Source organism: Myotis myotis, unplaced genomic scaffold, assembly GCF_014108235.1.
Source record: "Myotis myotis isolate mMyoMyo1 unplaced genomic scaffold, mMyoMyo1.p scaffold_m19_p_9, whole genome shotgun sequence".
Taxonomy (NCBI): domain Eukaryota; kingdom Metazoa; phylum Chordata; class Mammalia; order Chiroptera; family Vespertilionidae; genus Myotis; species Myotis myotis.
The window spans coordinates 23,097,676-23,111,201 of record NW_023416401.1 but is presented as its reverse complement, the minus strand read 5'-3'; the positions used below and the strand labels follow the sequence as shown (position 1 = coordinate 23,111,201).

General features: G+C 40.7%; 1 protein-coding gene across 1 annotated transcript in view; it reads left to right on the top strand.

Annotated features, from left to right (window-relative positions):
- Positions 1-13,526, top strand: part of PTPRT (protein tyrosine phosphatase receptor type T) — a 682,122-nt gene that overhangs the window by 478,851 nt on the left and 189,745 nt on the right. The gene's annotated exons all lie outside the window — the stretch shown is intronic.

Genomic DNA, 13,526 nt, shown 5'->3' with positions numbered 1-13,526 from the left:
TTTTTTCCTCTCTCATATGAGAAGGCAGTACAGCTTCAGAGTGTGGATCAAATTCAGCATCACACCTTTTTTTTTTTTTTTGCAAATAGGGTGTTTTATTTTGTCTTTACTACAGCACTGACATTTCATTTATATAGTCTATGACTGTTTTGATGCTGCGACCATACAGCTGAGTAGTTGACACGGAGACTCTCTGCCCCATAAAGCCTAAAATACTTACTATATGACCCTTTACAGAAAAAAAATTGTAGATCCCTGTATTGGAGGATTTTAAAAAATGGTGTTTCACTTGGGCAAATCACATGGCCTGAGTCTTAATTTCCTCATCTATGAAATACCTATCAATTTGATACCTGTGAATGGATAAGCATATTTTAGTTAATCAGTGGATACTAGCTCCTTTATTATTACTGTTAATCCCATTAGAAAATATATTTTTCTCCCAAAAACAAGGTAACCTTTTTGTGTGTCAAGCATTTTTTCTGGACCAAATATATATTTTATTCTAGCTTCTATGCGTTGCTCTTGGTCCATATTCTTGGGGACCCATAAAACCCATGCAATCGCCTTCTCAGGTGGTAGTCTTTCCATTGCAGAAGATCTTTCCTACTCTCCACCTCCCCTCTGCACAACACAACCATCTGGTCTTATTTTCTGCAAGCTAGTCCCTCTTATGACACGAGTTTATCTTTTCTCTCTAGGATGCCTTTGTGGACATACTCCAGGTTAATATATTTTATTCAACAAATTATAATGAACAACTGATATATGCTAGGCCTCTATAGTTCATACTAAGGTTATGTAGATGTGCCCTTATAGCGATGCAAGGGAGTGGAGCAGGTGCCATGCTCCCCAGTGCGGCTGGAGAAGGGGAAGCTGAGCCAAAGCAGATTTGGTGACGTATGAAGAGCCTGTGCAGGCTCTGGTGGCAGTCATCATCTTGTGAGAAACCTGGGTTGAGGAGCTAATTAACATTTAAAATGTCCACAGACCCATTTAAATTCCACATTGGTATTTCAGTTCTACATTTATTACTGGTTCAAGCAACACTCCTCACATAGAGTATAAAGCTACAAAGAGAAGCAGCCAAACTGCCTTCCACCTGCCCATCTGGTCTTCCGTCTGCATGTAACACGGATGTATTAAGCGGGGGACATGAAGATGGGCAGAAGCATCTTGGGGCCCACCTTGTTCCTGATTCACTGCATCCCATAACGGCCAGTTTATTGGTTCAGCACAGCCCTGGGAAGGCGTGGCTCGCCTGCTCTTGGCAACATGTCAGGAGATGCTGTTGGGTTTGCATGCTGTGAAGAGGAGTAATAGTTGTACCCAATTCATACTCTGTTACATTCCTACTACGATGCTCATAAGAACCCAGCAAGAGACCCAGACTATAGAACCCAAACACTGACAACTGGACCCCAAGAGGAACATTGTCGGCCCTGAGCAGAAGAGCAGGTGAGGAAGAAGGGTTTCTGGAGGTTCTGCTCCCCAAACACCACACCACAGTCCCCTTCTCAAGACATGGGGTTTTGCCCTTGGGAATGAAGTCCCCTCCCCCCCCCGCCCCCACTCTTCAGCTAGCTGATCTAGGAAGCAATTTCTACTACTCCTTCCAAGATGAGCAAGGTCTTGCTAATCAGTAAGCAGTAATTATTTGTGCTCTCAAGCCCACACCATGTGTACTCCCCTTTTGGATCTAAGACTTGCAGGATTGACACACAAGCAGGAATGGAACCAGAAAGGTGCTTGGGCCAGGTGTCCTGAGGGTGCAGTTGGCCTCACAGGAACAGAGAGGAAAAGCTGTGAAGCTGTTGTATTTTTCTGGCAAGAGAGAGATTCCACACTGCTTCCAATTACTGTACTTAGTATTAAGTTTTACTGAACAGGGTTTGTGTGAAAAGGTCATAGGAGCAGAAAAGCTATTCTCAGTCTGACAAATCCCTGCCTGGCCCCTCTCAGATTTCTTCACATCAAAAAGCAAGCACACAGTGCAGCTAAGCCTGGAGGACTTTTGAGTCAAAATGGTATAACCCACAAATTCCTTATCAGCCAAGTTGTTGTTCTTGTGCCAATACATCAGAAAGACATTTTCAGTATCCACAGGCTCCCACAGGCCCCGCTTCTAATAAATCATTCAAAGAGCATTTGGCTGAGCAAAGAATCAAAATAAAGAAATCAAGAGTAGAGAAATATGGGATAAAATGACCCACAGTGAGCATGGACACTAATTATATATAGTGTTGATGCTAAATACTTACTCCAAATATGTTACAAAAGAGAAGGTTTATATAAAAACTAATACTTAAAGAGAGGATGTGTAATGTAAAATAATAACAATTGTGATCTGGGTCTGCAATTCACTATTATGTCAATAGAAACTGAGAAAGAGAGGATTTATGAGTCTAAATAAAAATCTGCTAGGTTTTCCACTTTAGACAAGATGAAATAAATACTGCTATTTTATTTTTGATACCAAGAATTTTTAAGGTATAGTTTTTAAACATAAAGGCAGTCTTCCAAACTATCATTAAAAAGCCAGAAAACAACAACCTACAAAGAAAAGGGGGAGAAACAAAGGAAGTTATAAGTAAACATAAAAATAAGCAACTATAAAGTAAGACGAATGCATTAGATTTGATTTTTTTAAAGTAGTGCTTTCCTCCCCTCAAAATAGGTGGAAAATATACCTTGGGTCAAGTAAAAACCAGAATTCAGCAAATCCCTGGTACTGGAAGATTAAAAACAAAGGATGAAGCCAAGTTATATTAACTTAAAACAAGTTACACAAAAGGATAAAGGCCAGTTGTTGCAGGGTAGTTGTAGTCCCAGTTGAATAATTCACTATCAATCAAGTTCATTACTCCCAACTTTACCTCCAAGTTTCAGTCAGAGGATGGTAAGAATTTTAGGGTCCAGATGTCTTTATTCTATGGATATTAAATGGCTAAATATTCAGCCTTTACAATCACACTGCCTACACACAAAACCATATTAACTGTGTGTAAGCAATTAAGAGTTAGATATTAACCTAACGGTGTTGCTCAGTGGTTGAACGTCAACCCATGAACCAAGAGGTTACCAGTTCAATTCCAAAGTCAGGGCAAAGTCAATGTACACACTCAGGTTCTGGGGTCAATCTCCAGTAAAGGGCATGCAGGAGGCAGCCGATCGATGTTTCTATCTCAGTGATGTTTCTCTCTATCCCTCTCCCTTCCTCACTCTCTAAAATCAATAAAAACGTATTTTTTAAGAGTTAGATATTACTGATTAAGTAAACATCTAGCAAGCTCATACTATATGTAAAATAAAATACTCCCTTCTAAGTGCTGGGAATAAAGTAGTAAGCCAGACAGACAAAGAACTCCCTGTCCTCATAGCATTTACATTCTAGTAGGGGAGAAATAAAAAATAAATAAATGTGTGAAATAATATTCTGTCTGAATAGTAGGGGCAGTCCCAACTGCCAGGCACTGTCCTTGGTGCTGAATTCTAAGTACCTCACTTCCTTGTGGTTCAGGCCATATTGTAACCATTTGTTTTGAATACAACTATCTTAGAGATCTGTAGCATTCTAGAGTTGGATGGATTTTGAAGTGTCGTCTAGACTAGACTAGAAATCAACATGATATCTCCAATAAAGCATTCTTGGCAGGTCATTATATAGCCTCAGCTTGACCTGTTGCAATTCTCTGGAGAGAGAGTTGATTCTTTGGGGAGCCGGTAAAATTATCAGCACTTTCTTTCTTCTGCAAAGGCAAATTCGGTCTCCTTAACTCTCTCCACTTGAGATCTTGTATTGATTGAAACAAATCGAATCTTTTTTCCTATGTCAGCCTTTTGGAGAAATATGACAGCACCAACTACCATCCTTGGCCACCCAGGCCGTTTCTTATTGATATTTAATATGCAATTACTTCTGTTTCTCTCATGGCATGATTTCTGTATCTCTTCCATCCTATCTCCTGTTCTCTCGTAGACAGACTTAACATTATACTTCAGATGTGGGTTTGCCTGCTACACTTGAACCACCCTTCTTCTCGTGATCATTTTCTAAGATATTATTTCTCAAACATCCCAAGATATATTTTTCACTTATTAGGGCCTTTACACAAGCGTTATTTTGCCTGAATCTATTTTATTTATTCCTTGAAGAACTAATGCCCTCTCATTTTTCAGACTTCATCATTAATATCACATCCTCTGGAAACTCTCTACCTATGTTATCTAAGATTCATCCACACCAGTACTCACTTGCATGCTAACCTGTTCATTGTCTTTAAAATGCTCAGTGTTTTTAAATTGCACTTGTTTTTGCATAGTGTGTGCCTCCTTTGTTAGACTAAGCTTCAGGAGGTAGGAACTCTGTTTTGTTTGCTGCTGTATCTTCCATACTGAGTATAATATTTAACACATAATAGGTACTCAGCATCATTATATGAATGAATGAATGAATGAATGAGGTTATAACTTGTTTCTTGTTGTTTCTAAGTCTCAGTGTTCTCATTTATAAAATTGAAATACTTATTTGAGAGTTAATTGAAAAAAAGATCTTGAATACTGAAAGGTACTAATAAGTGTGAGTACAGTCTGAATTTCACTGTAGCATGAGAGATGTGGTTCTGAGCTATTTCCACCATAGATAGATGAGCCCTAAAGGACTTTCCTTCCGTTAGAGTAGTAAAACTTTCCCCCAGCTGTCTCATTTCCAAAACTCCAGGCTTCTGGGCAGCCTTGATTTCCTCCAAATGGTACCCAGAGTAGCAGTCTCAGTTGTAAACAGTGGGTGGGTGCAGTTTTGTATTGTTTCTTTCCCACTCTTCCCAGAATGAAGTCTGCTGACTCTACTGTTCTCTGTTTCCCCACCATCATTAGCCATGATTGTGAAGTTGAAAGGACCGTAATTAACGGTTGAATGCAAAACAAGTGTGGCAGATTCATGCCGCTATCTGTCAGAAGACATCTCTTGTGGAGCAATGCAGTTGTGTGTGTTCTTTTTATGCAGAAAGAAAACTCTTTCCTGGCCATATCCTTGTTATCACACGGGGACACTTTTCACCTGGGTGATGCCTCTGCCAGATGCTGAGCTAAACAAGTGAAGTGAGAAGGGAGGGTGACTATTGTTTGTAGTGTAATCACATTATAATAGTTGGGATAATCTAGGGAGAGCTAGCTTAGGGGGAAAAAAATCCGTGTCTGTGAATGAAGTGAAAGAAACTGTATTTAGTTGTGACCAAGGACTGTTTAAAAATGTTTGCGCGTGGATGGGTTTTCTATGGCATGGGGAGATGGAAGGAGCTGAGACTTGGACATCAGACTGGGCTTTGAATTATGGCTGTGACTTAACATCTCAAGATATATTATGTGATTCATAATCTACCTCCCCAAATTTTGGGGAGAGTAAATGACACAATGCATACAAGGCGTCTGTGGCAGTTTATTGTAATATTTGTTCTCTTTCCCCTTTCTCTGGGAAGGGGGTGGAGTTGGAGCATCCTTACCTGGCATATGCCAATTTGTCCAGTGGGCTCCACATGGAAGCACATATCTTCCTAACTCTGGAAGACTTCCTGAACTGTGTCAACAGCTGTTGACTGTCCTGACTTACCCATGTTTTGCAACCCCACCACAGGCTTTATTCTGTTTAACTTTTCATACATGGTGTAAAGCCTGACAGCTGTTCCTTTTGAACCTTTTAACATAATTGATCTTGTCTTTTGGGTACGATCTTGCCCCTCCCAACCCCATGTCCTCATTCTCTTTTTAGTTTATTAACAGTCCACATGTCACATGAGGAAAGCTCAGATGGGCCATGGAATGAGGAGGTGTGGGGGACCCACACTCAAATGAGCTAAGACCACACACGATAACTCCTGGCTTAGGATAAAGTTCTAACAACTTATGCTGTAGTAGCAAACAACCATGAAGTCTCAGTGTATTACCAGAAAAATATTTGTCATTCCTCCTGCATGTCCTCAATGAGTCAGCAAAGGGCTCTGTTTATCATTGTCACACTGGAACTCAGGCTAATGGAAAGTCCGTTTGACACATGCTTTCACAATCGCCAGGGCAGAGAAAGAGAAATGTGGCAAGTAGGGTAACTGATTCTAAAAAGCTTCCACATAAAAATGATATGCAACACTTTCCCATTCTATTGGCCAAGGCGTGTACCTAAGGAGAAGGGGGATATGTGAGAACATCCTAATGACCACCACACTCCCTCATCACACCTACGCTTCCCCTTCAAGTTCCCATAACACCCAGAATCCATCTTGAAGCATCTATGTAGCTCCTACCACAAGTCCTGAGGACTTTCTATTATTGAGCACCTGCTGTAACCCAGACAGTAAGCAAGGTGCTTTCACCTATCCCAGCCGTGGGCAAACTACGGCCCTCGGGCCAGATCCTGCCCGTTTGAAATGAATAAAACTAAAAAAAAAAAAAAAAAAAAAAGACCGTACCCTTTTATGTAATGATGTTTACTTTGAATTTATATTAGTTCACACAAACACTCCATCCATGCTTTTGTTCCGGCCCTCCGGTCCAGTCTAAGAACCCATTGTGGCCCTCGAGTCAAAAAGTTTGCCCACCCCTGACCTATCCCATGGTCGGCAAACTACGGATCATGAGCCACATGCGACTCTTTGGCCCCTTGAGTGTGGCTCTTCCTAAGCCTTAGGAGTACCCTAATTAAGTTAATAACAATGTACCTACCTATATAGTTTAAGTTTAAAACATTTGGCTCTCAAAAGAAATTTCAGTCGTTGTACTATTGATATTTGGCTCTGTTGACTAATGAGTTTGCCGACCACTGAACTACTCCTGACTAGTCTCACAGACAAAGTGACTCCATTTAAATCAGTGGCTGTATGGACTGCCAGGAGCACCCTGGGATCTCACAGAGCCTCAGTTACTCCCTGCTGAAGGACTTTTTTTTCATCTTTATTGTTGAAAGTATTACATATTTCCTCCTTTTTTTCCCCATTGACCCCTTCTAACCCGTCCCCACCCCAGGCCTTCCCCACGCTATTGTTTGTATCCATGGGTTATGTACATATGCAAACAAGTTCTTTGGTTGATCTCTTCCCACCTAGCCACCCAACCCTGCCTTCCCTCTGACATTGGACATGAAAGGGGACTTTTAAACAGTTCTCTCTCTCTCTTTCTCTCTCTCTCTCTCTCTCTCTCTCTCTCTCTCTCTCTCTCTCTCTCCCTCCCTCCCTCCCTCCCTCCCTCCTCCCTCCCTCCCTCCATGGAGATATGGTAAAGAAACATCTAATGCCCCCGGGGATACTGCTCCACCCTGAAAGACAGTGGTTCTTATAAGTCTCCCATGAAGTGCGGTGAGAGGCTTTAGAAAACCTCAGATCTCTCCCACACAGCAGTGGCAGAGCCAAGGTAACAGAAAACTGAACCAAATGCCTACACCCTTTTTCTGACTTGTTGGCATAATCCTATTAGGAGCATATTTCTGGGTTTTATTAGCTCTGAAGCAGCCCTATGGAAGTGGGGGAGAGGACTGAAATAGATATTTGGAATCCGAGGTTGTCATCACAACCTTTTTATAACCAATTCTGAAAGCCTTGGTGTGGCTTTTGTCAGCAGAGCCTACATTCCATGCCTAGGACTCCTTTCTAGTCCTCAGTGGAGCCTGCCTCCTGGGAACCACCAGCCCTCCAGGCCTCTGTTCTACCATTTGAGGCATCACCTGCTCATGAAAGCTCTGAACTTCTGTTGACACCCTGTTGGGTCTCAAACACCTCCTTCCAGGTGAGAGGGAAATTCCCTGAATGTCATCTTGTACAAATACCAAGATGAGCTCTCCCAGGTTGCTAATTTATTTTTTCACTCACACACAGTTCCTACAGATTTTATTATCATGGTATGAGACCTGAGGGACCAAGAACATTTTCTTTTCAATGCAAATATACTTTAAACTCATTTGGAGAAGGAAATGAAGGTTACACAAATGTTGACAGCTGATAATCTTGTCAGCCTGAATCTTGAGGCATCAGTGCTCCAGACTCTGTCCTCAAAAGGCTCATGGAAATAGCAACCTAAGTTTCCTTATGCAGCTTTCTGCCTCCATCAGGCCCCATCCAAACTGAGAGTCTCCATGAAGTTCAGTCCAATTGGTCCCCAATTGATGAAAAAGTGGGAAAATCTCTGAATTTGGAAACTGGATGCATGGGTTTCAGTACTGGCCCTGCCATGTTTCAGCTACATGAACTGAATACTAGACTCTGGTTTTCCCATCTGGCATGTGGGGATGAGATGTGCCCTCCCAAGCTCGCTGGGGTCCTTGTGAGGAGGAACAGTAGGTGTGATTACTCTGCACATCCCTCAACACCTCTCAAATGAAGGTGTTCCAAACGTAAATATGTGTGTGCCAATTCAACATATGTGTTTATATACATACATACACATAAATATTTTAGCATGTGCATATATGCATGTATATATTTGCTCATGTATACATGATTGTGTATCTATTCATATTCAGTTAAAGCAAAGTTTTAAAGTAGCTTTAGAATCTGAATGGAAGGAAAGTTATCATTGCACCTGAGGCCTAGTATAGGTAGTTAATGAAATACAACACTATCTCTTACTCTTGAGTTTCCTGGAAGCCAAGGCAAAAAGGAAGGGTTGTATGTCAGGTTAGCATAGCCTCTCTTACCAGATAGAAAGAAGATTACATATTTTTCACGAGAGATGCTAGAAGAGGGATTTATCACATATATGACATCATATAAGTATGTATTGCCGAAACCGGTTTGGCTCAGTGGATAGAGCGTCGGCCTGCGGACTGAGGGGTCCCGGGTTCGATTCCGGTCAAGGGCATGTACCTGGGTTGCGGGCATATCCCCGGTGGGGGATGTGCAGGAGGCAGCTGATCGATGTTTCTCTCTCATCGATGTTTCTGACTCTCTATCTCTCTCTCTTCCTCTCTGTAAAAAATCAATAAAATATATTTTAAAAAAAAAAAAGTATGTATTTATGACATCATATACATATGCATACATATATATATATATATATAATGTGTACATATGTGTGTGTAAATACATATGCATGTGTGTGTGACCATATATAAGGGGCCCTGAAGAGAAGCCAGCTAGTATCATAATACCAAGTTTTCTCAAACACCCCATCAGTGTTATAATACAATATTAAACTAGAATTTAATGGAGCCATTTATTCTCAAGGAATCTGTCTGTTTCTTGTGCTATATAATGGCCTTGGTGCTATTAATTAATGCCATTAAATAAGATTAATGAATCTCAAGTTTCTTTCCCCTCAGAATTTTTAATGAATATGCTTAGTATGGAGTCTTTCCTATTTTCCTATTACATAGATTGGCGCTGACCATCTATGTGACCTTACACAAGTGAATTTGACTCTCTGGAGTCTCATTCTCATTTGGACAGTTTTAATGTCCTTAGTATCAACTTTATACAAATGTTTGAAAATATTAAATGAGACGATGTATAAAAAATTCTATCATGGTGATTGGCAGGCAATAAACATTGCCAGCTATCATTATTAGAATATCATAGATGGTTTATATAAGGCAGAGTGTGGAGGTGCATGAAGGAAAGAACAAGCAAAATCTAGGGGTGCACAGAGATTTTTAACCTATCAATTAAATTTTAATAATTTCAATAGACTGTGGGCAGGATGCAGGAGGAGGGAGTTCAGGGAGGAGAAATAAAATCGGTGAAGTCCCCATATACAGAGACACCAACTGACACCCTGGATCCATTGAGGAAAGAAAAATTTCAAGGGAAGTTTGGGAATGTTGCACTTATAGAAAGACAGGTGGAGAAGTGAGACAGTTCTTCTGTGGATTCTTCCCAGAGGCTGTATTTTGGTCAAGTTCCATCTTTTACCCTCCAAAAACATTCCTAAGTTCTTCCTATCTCAGAAGGGTGGGTTGGCCAAAACACTTCAACTTCTATATCCATCCAGTTGTCACCAAGTTCTTCTGGTTCTACATTCTAAGTTTCTCTCCAATCCATATATTTTTCTCATCTTCAGTGTCATCATCCTGGTCCTGAGCACCATTATCTCTTGCCTGGGAAACCCCAACGGCCTCTTAATTGGTCTTACCAAATCCATCCTTCCTTGTCTCAAACCCATTCTCCAACAAGAAGAGTTATGTGTAAATCAGTGTTATGTGTATCTTCATTTCCAGGACCAAGAAACCAAGCTGGATTTGAACCTGTGCATGTAAAAATGCTGTCATGATTCTATTCCGGTCAGAGCACACACCTGGGTTGCAGGCTCGATCTCCAGTGTGGGGAGCACAGGAGGCAACTGGTCAATGATTCTCTCTCATCACTGATGTTTCTGCCTCTCTCTCCTTCTCCCTTCCACTCTGAAATCAATACAAATAGATATTTAAAAATAAAATAAATAAAAAACGCTGCCAGGCAGTCCTGTGCATTCAGTGCCATGCTTCCTGCTGAGTCATAACCCCACAAAGTGGAATCTGCCTTGACTGAAACCAGTGGGAGTCCCTAACAGACTCCAAATCCCCGACACATCCATGTTTTTCCCTCTCTCCCACCACACGTGGCCAGCCTCCATCCCCCTCTCAATCTTGAAACACCTGCTGGCCCTGCCATTAGCATCAACAAATAACGAAGAGCTGTACTAATAGCAATTATCATAATAAATTGGCCTCTGATTACATCTGTCACCTGAGAATTTCAAAGACTTTACAAACATCAATTAGTAATTACAGCTCAAAGGATGCTCACAGAGAGCAGGGATCATGGAGGTCAGGGAGGAGCTGCGCAGGGAGGCATGAAGGGCAGCTCTCACTGAGGCTGGCTTCGACCTGGGAGTCACCAGTCCCTGGTGCAAGGTCTAAACCTCTCTCCATAAGGTTCAGAAGAACCGCACTTCTGACATCCCAATTAGGGGATGATTTGTTCAGCTGTTCTCCTGCTCCGTCCTGGTGCTGTGGATGGCAGGCATAAAAAGTAGTTTGGAAAGGGAGCTTACAGACTGTGCAGTTGTCTGCTGATGGCGGAAACAGAAACTGAAGTCCAGAGTGGGGAAGTGAGCACAACCATGATGATGACAATGATGACGATGATAAAAATCCAATCGTTCATTAAGCGTTTGCTCTGAGTCAGGGGGAGGAGGGGGGCATACACAGATAAATAAGATATAGTTCCTGCTCTCAGGGAACCCAAAGTGCAGTGGGGAAGACAGTTATGAAAGCAACTATGCACAATAGACTGTACCAGGAATCCCATTGGTGGAATACCCAGAGTGCAGCTGGAAGGGGGTGCTTAGCAAAGTCTCATAGAAACAGTAACATTTGAGCTGCATATTGAAAGATAAATGGGTATTTCCCAGGCAGACAACAGGGCAGAGGACATGGCGTGTCCTGCAAAGGGAGCTACTGGGCAGAGGCCCAAAGGTTGGGAAGAAGGTGTGGGGTTGGCTCCAGGATATAGAGAGAAGGCAGGACAGAGACAGAAGCCAGACAAAGGGGGAGGCCTTGCATGCCATGCAAAAAGCTTGGAATTTATTCCATTGAAAGCAGGAAAAATCATCTTGTCAATGGTCCTAATATATATTTATTACAATAATATAGCTATTCATGTGTAGTCTTTGCAACTTTCAGGCACTTGTGCAATCAATATTTTGTTCAACCCAGAGAGATGTGCGGAAGGTATTGCTACTATTCTGTAGATGAGGACACTGTAACTTTTTAATATCTTTTTTTACAAAATTAAGAGATTCATGTGTGTTTTATTTCCCCTTCTTATAGAAAAGATAACATACTATAGATACCTGGAAATCAATTTTTTAGTCGTTCATAGAGGTCTTCCTCATTTTTTATAGCTTACATAGTATTCTGTTATGTAGATATATCTTAATTTATTCAGTCACTCTCACAGGTAGACATATAGGTTGTTTCTCCATCGCAAACATTTCTGCAATAAAGGAATGTGTACATATGTATTTTGTATTGTTGGAGGCATGTCAGGGAACATTCCTAGAATAGGGATGGTTGGATCAAAAGGTTGACAACTCAGTAATCTTCATAGATATTTCTAAATCCCTGTTTTAAGGGTTGACTCAATTTTCATTTCCTCTAGCAATGTTTCAGCTAATTGTTTCTCCACAACCTTGCCAGCAGTTTGTGGTCGAACTTTAATTTTTGACAAAGTTACACATAAGACAATTTTTTAAATTGATTTCAGAGAGGAAGGGAGAGGTAGAGAGAGATAGAAACATCAATGAGAGAGAATCACTGATCGGCTGCCTCCTGCACACCCCACATTGGGGATCTAGCCTGCAACCCAGGTATGTACCCTCACCAGGAATCGAACCATGACCTCCTGGTTCATAGGTTGACGCTCAACCACTAAGCCATGCCTGCTGGGCTAGACATTTTATCTCAATATAGTAATAATCCCCCTTCTCTTATTGAAAGTGAAGTCAACATCTTCTCATGTGTGTAGGAAACTTTTTATTTAACTTTAATTACTGTGTATGTCTTTTGCCCAATTCTCTATCACTATTTACACCTCTTCTTCCTTAATTTTTAAAAGCTATTTATGTATCAGGGATATTAATTCTTTGTGATATATGTTGCAATTTTATAGACTTTGCTTATAGTGTTTTTGACACGCCAAAAAGAAAAAGAAAAATGGAACCAAGTGTTTTATTTTTTTCCCCTTTATTGAATACAGCCTTTGAGTCACAGTGAAAAAGCCTTTTCGTATGCCAAGGTTATAAAGGAATTCACTCATATTTGCTGCTAGACCTTGAAAAGTTTAAAAATTTTTTTTACATTTAATTTTCTGATGTTTGGTATTTATTGTTGTATATGATATAAAGTGTGTATCTAACAATGTCTTCCCCCCCCCAATGTCTATTTAGTTGTCCTAGCAACATTTTTTTAAAAGTTCATATTTACACCCAATATCTGAGATGGCACTTTTCTATTTTACGTTTTTGTGTGTTCTTGGGTCTTCCTCTGAATTTTGCATTCTATTCCACCAGCCTGTTGCCTATTTCCTCACTAGCACCACACTGTTGAAATTAGAGGCTCCGTGCTTTAATATCTGGCAGGGTGGTCCCCCCCCAACTCAATTTGCCTCTCATGATTTCTTAGTTATGGGATATTCACCTTTCATATAAGCTTTAGTGTCAACCTGTCCATCTCCATAAAAAGCCTATTACTAATTTTACTGGGATTGCATTAAATTTATACATTAATTAGGGTGAACTGACATTTTTAAGATGTTGACTTATCCTAGCTGAGAACAGAGGATATTTTTGTACTGTTTGTTCAAGTCTACATCTGTGTTTTTCAGGGGTGTGGTAAAGTTCTCTTCTACAGGTTTCAAGTTTGTTACCAAGTATTTAATCTTTGTCGCCATTGAAATTGAGATTTGCTGCCATGATGTCCTTTGACTGATGGATACTGTTCACTTTGTATATTAATTTTATACCCTGCTACCTTGTATTATTGATTCTTGTTGGGTTTTCAGATATAT